We start from the raw sequence: 15,727 nt of genomic DNA, 5'->3' as shown, positions 1-15,727 counted from the left end.
GTGTACATCTATATAGGCAATGCGCAAGCCACCGTACGGAGCGTGGGAGGGGGGGCGGGGGAGTGCCTTGTATCACTACCAGTCATTTCCTCTTCTGTTCCACTTACATACAGAGCAAGGAAAAACGGCAGTCTATATGGTTCCGTGAGAGTCCTGATCTCTCTAACGTTATCTTCGTGATCGTTACGCAAAACGTGCGTTAGCGCTAGTAGAATCGTTCAGAATTCGGCGTGAATCATCACAAGCTGATTCCATTTCACATGGCTTTACAACGTTACGCCTAGATGTTTAATCGCTGTGACTGTATCTAACAAACAATACTAATGCTGGATTTGAATGTTATCGGATTAGGTTTCTGTTACTCACCTGCATTAACTCAAATTTTTCTACGTATAGAGCTGTCTCCCATTCATCATACCAACTACATATTTTGTCTAAGTAATCTTGTACGAGGTGCATTCAAGTTCTAAGGCCTCCGATTTTTTTTCTCCGGACTGGAAAGAGATAGAAACATGCGCATTGTTTTAAAATGAGGCCGCGTTCATTGTAAATACGTCCCAGAGATGGCAGCACCATACAGCAGATGGAATTTTACCGCCAGCAGCGAGAATGAGAACTGTTTTAAATACTTAAAATGGCGACGTTTTCCTTACTTGAACAGCGTGCAATCATTCGTTTTCTGAATTTGCGTGGTGTGAAACCAATTGAAATTCATCGACAGTTGAAGGAGACATGTGGTGATGGAGTTATGGATGTGTCGAAGGTGCGTTCGTGCGTGCGACAGTTTAATGAAGGCAGAACATCGTGTGACAACAAACCGAAACAACCTCGGGCTCGCACAAGCCGGTCTGACGACATGATCGAGAAAGTGGAGAGAATTGTTTTGGGGGATCGCCGAATGACTGTTGAACAGACCGCCTCCAGAGTTGGCATTTCTGTGGGTTCTGTGCACACAATCCTGCATGACGACCTGAAAATGCGAAAAGTGTCATCCAGGTGGGTGCCACAAATGCTGACGGACGACCACACGGCTGCCCGTGTGGCATGTTGCCAAGCAATGTTGACGTGCAATGACAGCATGAATGGGACTTTCTTTTCGTCGGTTGTGACAATGGATGAGACGTGGATGCCATTTTTCAATCCAGAAACAAAGCGCCAGTCAGCTCAATGGAAGCACACAGATTCACCGCCACCAAAAAAAATTCGGGTAACCGCCAGTGCTGAAAAAATGATGGTGTCCATGTTCTGGGACAGCGATGGCGTAATCCTTACCCATTGCGTTCCAAAGGGCATTACGGTAACAGGTGCATCCTACGAAAATGTTTTTAAGAACAAATTTCTTCCTGCACTGCAACAAAAACGTCCGGGAAGGGCTGCGCGTGTGCTGTTTCACCAAGACGCACCCGCACATCGAGCTAACGTTACACAACAGTTTCTTCGTGATAACAACTTTGAAGTGATTCCTCATGCTCCCTACTCACCTGACCTGGCTCCTAGTAACTTTTGGCTTTTTCCAACAATGAAAGACACTCTCCGTGGCCGCACATTCACCAGCCGTGCTGCTATTGCCTCAGCGATTTTCCAGTGGTCACAACAGACTCCTAAAGAAGCCTTCGCCGCTGCCATGGAATCATGGCGTCAGCGTTGTGAAATATGTGTACGTCTGCAGGGCGATTACGTCGAGAAGTAACGCCAGTTTCATAGATTTCGGGTGAGTAGTTAATTAGAAAAGAAATCGGAGGCCTTAGAACTTGAATGCACCTCGTATACCTCTACAGTTCCTATACACCACACCATCGTCAGCAAATAGCCGCAGAGTGCTGCTTGCCCTGTCCGCCAGAGATCGATGTAGATCCGATGACGGTACATGCCACCTGGGGGACATTAGATGTACTGATAATGGTTTCAACGTCGTCCGCGAACAGGTGTCGTAGTGGCATAGCTACCGGAGCGCCATCCTTTTCATAGGGAGTGCTCACAGCCAGAAGGCTCAGTGTGGTGCAAACGGGTGAAGCAAACAGGCAACCATGCCACGGAGACACGCTCGTGCGTCCTACAGCCGACAGAGCGAGTTTGAAATGGGTCAGACTGTGCCCTTCTGAGTTTCGGGGTGGTCCTTTCAGAGAATTGTCACGCAAGCTGGACGTGCTGCGTCAGGTTTGCAACGATGTTGGTTATTCGCGTGAACATTTTCATGCCCGTAAACGAGGTTCTGGACGTCCACGCAGCACAGACGCTAGCGATGACCATTGTACTGTAAGTCTAGCAGTGGCACATCGTAAAGCTATCACAGCACAGATAAGAGGCCTTGTGAGCCAGACGTGTCAACACCAACTGTTTCGAACCGGTTAGTAGCAGTGGGAGTACAGGCACGCTCACCTCTCCCCCGTCTTCTACTCACGCCACAGCATCGACGTGCACTGCTCGACTGGTGCCGTCAGAGGATCACTTCGAAGGTGGAACGGCGCGCCGTGGTCTTCATAAATGAAAGCAGATTCTGCCTGCTCGCAAGTGATGCTCGTTGAGCGTACGACGTAGACCTGGCGAGCACTGTCTCGTAGATCGCATCCATCCAAGACACACTGATCCCACACCAGGCATTGTGGTCTCGGGTGCGATAAGTTACAGCTCTCTTTGACCTATACTGTTTCTGGAGGGGACACTAACCAGCGTTCAGCATGTACAGAACGTTGTTAATCCAGTTCTTTTGCCGTTCTTGCAGCAGATGATGTGTTGTTCCAACAGGATAACGCTAGCCCTCGCACTGCCTGTGAAACTCATTGTGCTCTGCAAGATGTACAGCAGCTTCTCTGGCCAGAACAATGTCCGGATTTGTCTTCATTCGAGTAAGTGTGGGATATGATGGGACGAGAAGTGACTTGTGCGACTCACCAGCCAACAACTGTTACAGAAATACGTGACGAGTTTGAGTAGGCATCGCACAAAGTATCCCAGGATAATATTCGCCGCCTGCATTGCATCCCGTGGAGGCTACATCACGTACTAGTATGGGTGTTTCAGCATGGGTCGATTACTGGTACCTGAGAACCGGTTCTGGTATTGATCTGTAAATGTAAACATTTCATGTGCTCCTTATGCACTGTTGCAGCAATAAATCTTGAGTGAACTCGAAACCTCTACAAGAGAGTTCTAATTTTTCTAGCAGTGTAGATAATAACAGCTGTCCTGTAAAACTTCTGTGGGGCACTCCTGACGATGCCCTTCTCTCAGATGAACACTCACCATCGAGGACAACATACTGGCCGGCCAGTGTGCCCGAGCAGTTCTAGGCGCGTCAGTCTGGACCCGCGCAGCTGCTACGGTCGCAGGTTCGAATCCTGCCTCGGGCATGGATGTGTGTGATGTCCTTAGGTTAGTTAGGTTTAAGTAGTTCTAAGTTCTAGGGGACTGATGACCTCAGATGTTAAGTCCCATAGTGCTCAGAACCATTTGAACCATTTGAACAACATACTGAGTTCCGTTTCGTAAGAATTCAAAATGGTTCAAATGGCTCTGAGCACTATGCGACTTAACAACTGAGGTCATCAGTCCCCTAGAACCTAGAACTACTTAAACCTAACTAACCTAAGGACATCACACACATCCATGCCCGAGGCAGGATTCGAACCTGCGACCGTAGCAGTAGCAGCAGAGCGGTCCCGGACTGAAGCGCCTAGAACCGCTCGGTCACAACAGCAGGCATTTAAGAATTCGTCGAACCACTCACGTACCTGGAAACCTATTCCATGCGCTTTTACCTTCGTACCTTTGGTTACTACCCTCGCTTTTGGATAGTTTCCTTGTAAGGGGTCCGTAGGCCCTTACTATAAGTTTGCACTCGGCACAGGTCGATAGGGCAAACAATCGATAGTGTCGTGTTGCGAGAGCGAGTGAGAGTTGAGTCAGTTCCCAGGTTGCGGGCCGAGCCGTGTGGAGGCCTGTTGCTGTAATGCAAGGTTTTACCGACAAAGGGAGTGGCCATCGCCGAGGTTTAACCCCTTTGTGCTAGAATAATACGGGGAAAGTGAAGAAGCATAATCTCGAGAGTGATCAGTGATACTTCTGTGCCGATATTTTGGTTTCGCGTCTACCGCGCCGGCATCATTTTGGATTGCAGTGTTGGATTGCATTGTTGGATTACAGTGATTGTATTAGCGTGTGACGATAATGAATAACGAGGAAGCCTGTGCTGAGATTAGCCGTAATTAAATATGTATGACGAAGGCAGTGGCTGTCTCCTTCTTTTTGTGTTTTTGAGATGAATATAGGTTCTTGATTAGTGAAGCTGTGTTGTTGTTCTTCTTGTTGCCAGACATTTCATTATTACAGCATTTGAGAAGGACAAAAGGGAATGAAACAACTCCGTAGCAGTCAATTCTGATTGCCAGCCCCATTAGGTACACGGTCACATTAATTAATAATTATTTGGGCTGCTATCAGATCCGATCGGGTCGGGTCGAAATAAATAGTAGGTGTTACATCCTTTAGTAGAGACTGAGTTCTGTGGTTTTGGAACGTGAAGTTTTGTAACAATCTTCTTGCATCGGCACTATTCAACTCAAATTGTAAATGGCGAAAGCTTAAAGAAATCGTACACATATATTTTGTGTAGAAAACATACGATATTTCAGCTGTAATTACTTTAACCAGTTAATTTCCATGCCTCACAGAACTTGGGATGTGTAGTTGGTTTCCATTTCTCTCTCCTACAGTTCTGTAACCATTTTGCCCTTGGGGTGTTGTCTGAAGGAAATCTGAATAACCTAACTCCTTTAGAAGAATTTGTGCTAAAATTCGGTGCAGTGCAGCACCCCTTTTAGAAATTTTCCAACCACAAACTTACATGGTGATTAAAATTAAATTTTGGCTACATGAGCCAGGGCAGACGGAAAACTACGAGGGTCGTTCAATAAGTAATGCCCCACATTTTTTTCGCAGAACATATTTATTGTTAAGAGTCAGAATTTGGTGACAATGTACATCAACATGTCTTGTCCATGTCCTATTTTTCTACGTAGTCTCCATCACGTTCTACAGCCGTACGCCAACGTTGTGGAAGAGCATGTATTCCCTACTGGTAGAAACTCTTGTCCATGGGCTGCCTTTTTGTTTCCGGCGCAAAGTGCTGCACCTAGCTTTCGTCCCCCGTAACGATCCGTGACAGAAATGTCTCTCTGTCGGTCTCAAAACGCTCCAACAATTCAGATGAAATGGCGTTTCTCTGAATCTTGTCGTCCGCCGTGAGCATTCGCGGAACCCGTCGTGAGCACCTCCTTGAATATCCGAGTCTCGATCATTGCAGAAACACTTCCAATGCTGACCGGCAACGGTAGAGCCAATTGTCGAGTTGTGATGCGCCGGTCGGCACGAATAATGGCATCCGCACGATTCAGCACGTCTGGAGCAGTGGCTGTGACAGGACGTCCCGAGCGTAGCTCTGTTTCTGCATTTCCTGAGGCTCTAACATTGTTTGCCCATCGCTCAACTGTACTCCTATCAACTGCAACATCGCATACACTGCACACAAACGTTTATGAATGCTCACCACGGTTTCTTTTCCTGCGCACAAGAATTCAGTAACAGCACGCTGCTCGTAACGTGAATCGTATGTAGACGCCATTTTGACGCTGTACTACGGCTCTGCCAACTGCCAGAACAGTTCGAAACTTCACCGGCGCACACGACAAACATCAAATGTGAAGCACCAACAAAGACATTTGTCTGTGTATATTAATGGCTTTTTTTTTAAATGTGGGGCATTACTTATTGAACGACCCTCGTATTTACTGTATGGGTAATAAACTTCGTAATGATTACGTTCAGACAGTGTGTTGCAGGATTTTTGTCGCTAGTATTAGAGATGGGCAAACTGAAACACGTAACTGTTTCGAAACAAATGAAACAGTACAATGTAATGTTTCGATACACTGTTTCGAAAAAGTGAAACAGTTTGTGATTTGTAATTTAATAAACCTACACATTTTATCATCTTGAATGTCTACTATATAAGTATGCCCATATAAACACAAATGAGGTGCGAGAGCGCTAATCATGTCGCAGAAAGTATGAAACTATCGCTTAGGCGTCTTGGCAGTTTCGTATTTCCTGCAGCAAATGCGCTGCTTTCGTGTCGTGTGACTTTATACTTTTCAATTGGCTGAGGACAGCCATAGCTGAAGACAGAAGAACCACCACGAACGGAACTGGAGGTGGGAGCAAACTGCAGAAACAACGGATATGCTACTAGGATTCTCACATTCCGTTAGTATGGGTAATATACCCATCCTGCTAATTTCCAGGCACACGAAGGGAATCATTGTAGATAATAGGCACAGTGGCTATAGACTCACAAATGACGCCAAATAATTCGAATAAATAACAAAATATAACAGAAAAAATTTGTCTTTCAAGGTGTTTCGGACCGTTACTATAAATTCATCATGCTTCCCAGCCCTTCCCGTTCACCATCACACTATAAGTGATATGTCAAACAGATTGCTTGCAATTATACCTACATCAAATTTATGTATATATCTAATAACTGTCACTCTACGGCTTTTTTATTTAAAATGTTGTAGGCTTACTTGCGTTTCTTAATATGATTACTGTACATGAACAGAGAAGCGTATGCTATAAAAAGTGTAATTTAACTGAATGATTTTCACATATTTATTACTTTGAATGTGAATAGTATGCGTTGTTTTATTGTTTGGTTAGTGTTTGTAAAGCAGATGTTACGCCATTTCAGAATAGGACAGTCAGCTAGAAACGAAGCTTTATTTTCGGGTATCTTAAGCTTCATACTATTGCTTGTCAAAAAGATTTCGACACTCTTGAAAGCGGTTCATGAAGTGTGGTATGTTGTGTTTCAGTACCTGTGCCGAGCCCGAATCTCGTCCGACACAGAGCAGAATGAAACATCACTGTTTCGATACAATTAGTCCGTTGCAAGCACAGGTGGACTGAAACAGCCTTATTTTGAAACAACGATACAGTTTCTGTGTGTGGCTAGAGATCGAATCTGGTTCGGTTATCCGAGACAGGGGCGGAATGAAACACCACTGTCTCGAAACAGTGAACCACAGCCGTTCCGAAACACTGAAACACTTCCACGTATCGATACACTGTATCGAAACATAGAAACAGTGGCCAAGTCTAGTTAGTATGCTAGTGTCATGACTTGCCGTTAGGCGCCAGCACTGGTACGGCACCGTACGGCTGAAACACAAGTATCAGTGTGCATTTTAACAGTCAGTAAACATGGGTATGGATAAGGTGAGAGCGGCTTTATTCGTACAGCTGTTTTATAAATACAAGAGCAACAGCGCTGCTGCTCTTCACAAGTGTTGACGCATTAAAGGAATGCAGAGGGGTCGTGTTTCCTCACGAGCGTTGCAGAACATGATTCGGAAGTTTGAACTAACAGGCGATTTAGGAAATACTCCTGGGAGAGACGGACGGCCAGTTGCGCCAAAAAGCGTTGAAGTTACTGTTGCCGTGGGTGAGAGTGGAGAGTCCTGGAAGCAGTGTGCGATATTCAATCAGAGCACGAGATGTGTCACTGCGGTTGAACATTCCATGGTCCATCATTCGAAAAATACTGCGAACAGATCTGAAATGGTATCTCTAGTGTGGTTGTCGGCGGTCGTGTGTGCAGATGGGCGTTCCACTGAGCAACGTTTGTAACTTGGAACATAAACGTAGTACGCAATTAGCAGATGTTACCCTCTGATGTGGAGTTAAAATGTGTTTGTTTCAATGATTTATTCGTTATCTCTGTTCCGTGTGTCCTTAGGAGTGTTTCTAGAAAGCGTCACTGTCCTATGGGGGGCCCTCCCCAAGCAGCGAATGTTTAATTATAACCGCTCTGTATTTTCTAGCGACGAGCACTATGCGAATGGAGTTTGATACAGTCACATTAAAGATCCAAAATGGCTGCTGTCACAAAAGAGCGTGGTAGCTTGCTCGAGACCTGCCTTGTGTAAACTTTGGAAGATAGTAACAAAAATGCTACTAACTAGCATCAGCTTCGCGAACGACTGGAGGGGAAACAAAAGCGCGAAGGATGTGTCGCTACTTCCAGTTGCTAACAAGTTGTAAAATCCCCAATACATTTTTTTACGTACGAAACGTAGCCCCAATTTACCTACCACTCTATAGAAGTCTACGTATTAACAAAACTATGACCACAAAAACTGTTATACAACTTAAACTTGTATGCTAACCTTTGAGTAAACAGAACCTTATTTGAACTGAACAGTAACTGATCGGAATGCAGTTTGGATTATATTAAATGCGCAACTGGACTAAGCCAGTTATCTGGCCCTAATCAAAATTTCCACTTACCTCGCATCTTACCAACAGCGTTGCAGATTTCTCGAAAGCACAATAGCAAACCGCAAGCAGGCAGCGGCTACACTAAATTTCTGTTTATAAATACATATTCAAACTGCTGCATGTGGTAATGCATATGGATAAACAGTGGGGTGAGGAGAATGACTATTCCTATGAAATGATATGCCAAGACAACGATTTTAGAATGAAGTATATATTCAAAAAGAGAGAGTAATACTTCACGTCATCTTTACACATAACACAGATCTGAACAGTACCATGCTTAACTATAATTTAAAGAGGGTACAATGTTAATAGAGAATTTTTATAAAAACCAAACGGCTAAATCAGTTAATATGTTAATGCATGACCCACGGAAGTGGGATTGTCTTTCTGTCAGCAGTGAGCAAGCTAACTAGCTGACAATAATCATTCTTACAAATTAGGTGAGCAGTGCTGCAGTCTTTTCACAAACTTTCTCTCTCTTCAAAAAAATAATAACATTATTCAAAATTTATACTCGTTTCACCTTTCAATGCACACATCATATCCATCCTTGCTGTCTTTTATAATCAGTCTTTCTTCATCTAACAGGTACAACCAAAAGTGAACACAGCACTACAGAATACGTCCATCACTTACCACACTTCAGCTAGATTGTACGAGGCGTGTTTTTTTTAAGTAAGTACCGTTTTGAAATTAAAAAAGACGTGCTAAGATATCTCAATAATTTTATTTTTACATGAAAGCTTGTACCTTAATCTACGCACTGACGCCATTGGTCTGATTCTTCCTTGTTTACGTTGTGTACTGAGTGTTTAAGATGCCTCCGACTGTGAAGTACGGGCTGTTACAACATTTCTTAGTGCTTAAGGCCTAAAAGCGATCGATATTCATCGTGAGATCTGTGCAGTTTACGGAGAAAACATTATGAGTGATGGAATAGTAAGAAAGTGTGTGAGAACATTTACAGATGGCCGCACAAATGTGCATGATGAACAACGGAGTAGGCGTCCTTCGGTCGTTAATGAAAGTTTGATGCAGTAAGTGGACAATAAAGTGAGAGGAAACACACGCTTTACGATTTCCTCCTTGTGGAATGACTTTCTTTTTGTTTCTCGTAGTGTTTTGTATGGCATTGTGACCGAGCACTTGAATTACCGGAAATTGTGCGCACGTTGGGTACCGAAAATGGTGACGGATGTGCGCAAAACGAAACGTTTAGACAGCGCATTGACTTTCCTTGAGTGGTACCACAACGACGGTGATGATTTCTTAAGCCAAACTGTTACGGGTGATGAAACACGGGGGCTTACATCACACCAGAATCAAAGCAACAGTCCATGAAAGTTGAGCAAGGGCATCGTTTTGCTGCAAGAAAATGCCCGTCCGCATGTGGCGAATCAGACCAAAGATCTCATCACATCTTTTCGATGGGAAACTCTAGATCATCCTCCGTACAGCCCCGATCTCGCACCCAGTGACTACCATCTGTTCCTGCGCTTGAAGAAACAACTGGGCGGTCAGCGTCTTAAAGACGATGACGAAGTCAAAACAGTGATGATGCAGTGGTTAGAAAGTCAGGCGGCAGACTTCTATTAGGAGGGTATTCAAAAACTGGTACAACGTTATGACAAGCGCCTCAATATTGATGAAAATTATGTGGAAAAGTAGATTAAGGTACAGGCTCTCATGTAAAAATAAAATTATTTACATATCTTAGCATGTCTTTTTTTAATTTCAAAACGGTACTTACTTAAAAAACACGCCTCGTATAAGACTGCGCAGAGGCAAAGACTGTGCCACGACAAGACAGAAGACTGTTGAACAGTAACGTAACTTGCTCTCTTTCTGAAGTTCACATCGATAACATACAAAAACCAAAATGACACGATCACTTTGCGAAGTTACTTGCTTGCTAACGGCGTTTTCTCGATAAAGTGCAAATTTCTTCTTGTTTCTCGAGATGCCTTTTGACATTTTCCGGTACGGTGTGTTTCCGGTCCTTTACTGACAAACTAATTGCGGAGTTGTCTCATCTTTGGTAGTGTAATAGTTTGTAGTTCTGGCAATCGCCACACAAGCGTTGTATTGCATTGTTTTGTTTTGTCAGATGACAGTCGCCAGATAGTCGTGTTTTGTTCTTAGTTGCACCTAGTTACTCGAGTAAACATGGCTGGCGCAAGGAAGTCAGTTTTGAAGTGGTATTTTAAGCACGAAAACATGAATGGGGTTCAATGGCAATGGCGAAAAGAGTATCAAACAGAGCCACCGACACGTGTAACGATTCGTCGCATTCGAGACAAATTTAAAGCCGAAGGCTGTGTTAAAGATGTACACAAACAACGATCTGGACGACCTGTACCAGTTAACAAGTCCAGCTAACTCCCGTCGTGTGTTACAACAATTCACTCGCTCACCACAGAAGTCTGTGAGACAGTGTGCCCGTGAAACTGGAGTGAGTCGCTCAAGTGTTTGGCGAATTTTGAAGACAGCAAAGCGGAAGTGCTACATCCCACGATTGCTACACGCAATGAACGAGGACGGCCCAGATCGTAGAATGGAGAACTGCGAGTGGTTTACTAACATGGTGCGCAACGATGAAGAGTTTGCAGAGATGATTGTGTGGTCTGATGAAGCACAGTTCAAACTCAATGGTACAGTAAATGGCAATAACTGCATCTACTGGGCCGCCGAAAATCCGAACGTCCACACAGACAAAGCCGTAAATTTGCCAGGAGTAAATGTGTGGTGTGGGTTGTCTTACCAGGGCTCGATTGAGCCATTCTTATTTGACGGCACAGTTACCGGTGAGGTGTACCTTCAGAAGCTTCAGACATCCATTTTGCGTGCCATCCGAGACTTGTATGGAGACGGAAGAGTTTACTTTCTACAAGATGGTGCCCTAGCCCACTACCAAAAGCGTGTTAGGGCGTATCTCGACGAAAATCTACCAGGAAGATGGATACGCCGTAGAGGTGCTGTGGAGTACCCACCACGTTCCCCAGACCTAACTCCTCTGGACTTTTACCTGTGGGGAACACTAAAGGACGTCGTTTATCAACAAAAGCCAAGCACATTGGATGAACTTGGAGAATCCATCGTACATTCATGTGCAAATATCCGACTGAACACCTTGCAGTCGGTAGTTCGTGCTGCAGTTCGGCGGCATCGTTTGTGTGTGGATGTTAACGGTGACCATTTCGAACACCTACAGTGATATCTTTTGGTTGGACTTGAAGCTACCCTTTCACCAAAAATGAGACATCTCCGTCAATTAGTTTGCAAGTTATGGACTTTTAAACAGTGCATACATTTTTTGGACCCCTCTGTATATACAGGGTGTTACAAAAAAGTACGGCCAAACTTTCAGGAAACATTCCTCACACACAAAGAAAGGAAATATGTTATGTGCACATGTGTCCGGAAACGCTTACTTTCCATGTTACAGCTCATTTTATTACTTCTCTTCAAATCACATTAATCATGAAATGGAAACATACAGCAACAGAACGTACCAGCGTGACTTCAAACACTTTGCTACAGGAAATGTTCAAAATGTCCTCCGTTAGCGAGGATACATGCATCCACCGTCCGTCGCATGGAATCCCTGATGCGCTAATGCAGCCCTGGAGGATGGTGTATTGTATCACAGCCGTCCACAATACGAGCACGAAGAGTCTCTACATTTGGTACCAGGGTTGCGTAGACAAGAGCTTTCAAATGCCCCCATAAATGAAAGTCAAGAGGGTTGAGGTCAGGAGAGCGTGGAGGCCATGGAATTGGTGCGCCTCTACCAATCCATCGGTCACCGAATCTGTTGTTGAGAAGCGTACGAACACTTCGACTGAAATGTGCAGGAGCTCCATCGTGCATGAACCACATGTTGTGTCGTACTTGTAAAGGCACATGTTCTAGCAGCACAGGTAGAGTATCCCGTATGAAATCATGATAACGTGCTCCATTGAGCGTAGGTGGAAGAACATGGGGCCCAATCAAGACATCACCAACAATGCCTGCCCGAACTTTCACAGAAAATCAGTGTTGATGACGTGATTGCATAATTTCGTGCGGATTCTCGTCAGCCCACACATGTTGATTGTGAAAATTTACAATTTGATCACGTTGGAATGAAGCCTCATCCGTAAAGAGAACATTTGCACTTAAATGAGGATTGACACATTGTTGGATGAACCATTCGCAGAAGTGTACCCGTGGAGGCCAATCAGCTGCTGATAGTGCCTGCACACGCTGTACATGGTACGGAAACAACTGGTTCTCCCGTAGCACTCTCCATACAGTGACGTGGTCAACGTTACCTTGTACAGCAGCAACTTCTCTGACGCTGACATTAGTGTTATCGTCAACTGCACGAAGAATTGCCTCGTCCATTGCAGGTGTCCTTGTCGTTCTAGGTCTTCCCCAGTCGCGTGTCATAGGCGGGAATATTCCGTGCCTCCTAGACGCCGATCAATTGCTTCGAACGTCTTCCTGTCGGGACACCTTCGTTCTGGAAATCTGTCTCGATACAAACGTACCGCGCCACGACTATTGCCCCGTGCTAATCCATACATCAAATGGGCATCTGCCAACTCCGCATTTGTAAACATTGCACTGGCTGCAAAACCACGATCGTGATGAAGACTAACCTGTCGATGCTACGTACTGATGTGCTTGATGCTAGTACTGTAGAGCAATGAGTCGCATGTCAACACAAGCATCGAAGTCAACATTACCTTCCTTCAATTTGGCCCACTGGCGGTGAATCGAGGAAGTACAGTACATACTGACGAAACTAAAATGAGCTCTAACATGGAAATTAAGCGTTTCCGGACACATGTCCACATAACATCTTTTCTTTATTTGTGTGTGAGGAGTGTTTCCTGAAAGTTTGGCCGTACCTTTTTGTAACACCCTGTTATGTAGGACTCTCCGGTACTCGAGAATCTGACAACAACGCCAGCAGGTTGTCAGCCTTCCGCGGTGAAAACACGAACGGCGACTACACTGGACTCAGTTTCAGTTTGTCAGAAAGTTTGTATCCGGCGCCGATCGGGAGCCGGACGAGCTGCCGGCGCGGGTGATTTGCGAGGCGCACCTGGGCACGGAGTACTTTGCCGACAGCGGGCGGACTAGCGACTAATCGATAGTGGCGGGCCACTGCTGCCGCGCGTAATTTCCGCCGGCTCGCCGGGGCCACAGCCTCGGGCTCGGCTTCTGCACACAGGCCGAGTAGCCTGGTGCCACGACCGCGGCGGCGGCGAAGCCGACGGCGAAGTAGCAGCTAGCGCAGACCGCGCCCTTCCGTTCAACTCGCGAGGCAGACCGCTCGGCGGAGTAGCGTGGCGCAACACACCAACACCGACTCAAAGGAAGGCCTCGGCGCTTGTTCGTGACGTCACGTCAGCTAAGTACGGCGAACGCCAGGTCTGTTGCAGGCATACTCATAATGGTGGTGTCTCCCTCCCTGACACAGGAAAATGTGAAACTATTGGCGGTAGTTGACCAACACACATTGTTCTGAGAGATTTCTGCAATCAATTAATTGTGCAATTCATTACACTTCTTAACAAATTGTGTACTCCTGAACTTAAATTTCCACCTGTTTTAAGGATTGACATACAAAAACAACTTCATGGTCCAGCAGCAACAGAATTCGTGCTTCTTTACCTTATTTGTAAATCTGAGGAAGTTACGTTTGTACTGGGTTGCTTTTACAAGAAACTGTGAACATATTGGTGCTCTTCTTTAGGTATGGGGTGAGGAGCAATGAATGTTTATGAAATATCTTGCGATTGTATACGTTGGTGGAGGGGGTGGGGGACAGAGGAAGAGGCAAAAGAGAGATACTTGTTTTATCAAATATATATTTTTATCTTACAAAGTTTCTCCTTTCAGTTGCAAGAGGGGAATATTTATCTTTTCTAATGTGCATGTTTAAAAAAGTTTAAGTTCAGCAGTATTTTCGATGTATGAAGCTATTTTGTTTCCTGTTTAGAATTCCTTTCGTTGAAAACGACTGTAATCTAATGACTGGCAACAGTTGGATATTTACACATGTAAATTAGTTCACATTTCCAGTGACGATGTCAAACTAAAATAAACAAATAAAAGAAACGAGTTCATTGTAAGGGGGTTGGGGTAAGTTTCGATAACAAAATGGATCAAGTAAATATAGTTACTTGAATGTAAAATTTCCGAAGCTTGCAATGGGGCGAAGCATCTTCTCATATTGATCTACGTTTGTTTCGACAGGATTCAGTAATACAGAACTATGATCTTCATTTGTAGCTTTACGATAGTAAGAAAATCTTTCATCTAAATAAAACTGCAGAATCCAAAACAGTACCAAACATTTTGTCCAAAAATAAGAGATTTATAGTGATAAGCACGCCCAGGCGTTTCTGCCTGCAACAGACCTGGCGTTCGCCGTGCCTAGCTGACGTGACGTCAGCAACAAGCGCCGACGCCTTCCTTTGAGTCGGTGTTGATCACACGACGACAGATTACACTCGTGGCACAATAATCACGGGATAGCGATATGCAGGTGCACAGGTGGCGGCCTACGCGCCGACTGCTTCGTTGCGCCGAGGCTCGAGCACCCACGTACATAATCTTGTACGTGCGTCGCATCCACAAAATTTTTGGTTTGATAAAAAGAAAAGAAAAGAAATACACTGAATAGGGGACAACTGTCCGTGCAGGCGAGGAAGTTTGCGTGTTCTGGATCCGGGGGGCTATGCCGACGGTAGCTTGGCCGCCAGAAGGGTCATCCAAGCCGGACGGGCTGAATGGGAGGAGCAAAACAAAGTGTGTCCCACAACGTCCTATCCATCCCCATTTTCCTAAACTCATCCTGTCCCTGCCTTGTCCTTTACCCTACCATTCCTTGTCATAAATAAAGACTGGGGTGGACATGGCTCCTTAGTGATAGTGAAGGCAACCTGTCTAGGGGCCTCTCAAACTAACAACTTGGGTAGTATCTTGGACAGTCGCTCGCCACTGTCCCACAAAGAAAAATCTTCAACTGAGCATGGAGGGAAATTTCGCTGAATGCACTACCCCAGGTGGTGACCAATCCGTCACCCAAGGTGACGTTAGCGGACCTTCGGATTCTGGGGAGTTCGCACCAACATGCTTTGAGGATGAGTCGGAGCATCCTGAAATCAGCGGATGTAAACTCAGACCGAGACGGCAAAGCTTCTTCGCAACATTTAATGAGCCGGCCGGAGTGGCTGTGCGGTTCTAGGCGCTACAGTCTGGAACAGCGTGACCGCTACGGTCGCAGGTTCGAATCCTGCCTCGGGCATGGATGTGTGTGATGTCCTTAGGTTAGTTAGGTTTAAGTAGTTCTAAGTTCTAGGGAACTGATGACCACAGCAGTTAAGTCTCA

The sequence above is a fragment of the Schistocerca serialis genome, chromosome 1, assembly GCF_023864345.2.
Source record: "Schistocerca serialis cubense isolate TAMUIC-IGC-003099 chromosome 1, iqSchSeri2.2, whole genome shotgun sequence".
NCBI lineage: Eukaryota > Metazoa > Arthropoda > Insecta > Orthoptera > Acrididae > Schistocerca > Schistocerca serialis.
This window is presented reverse-complemented; position numbering follows the sequence as displayed.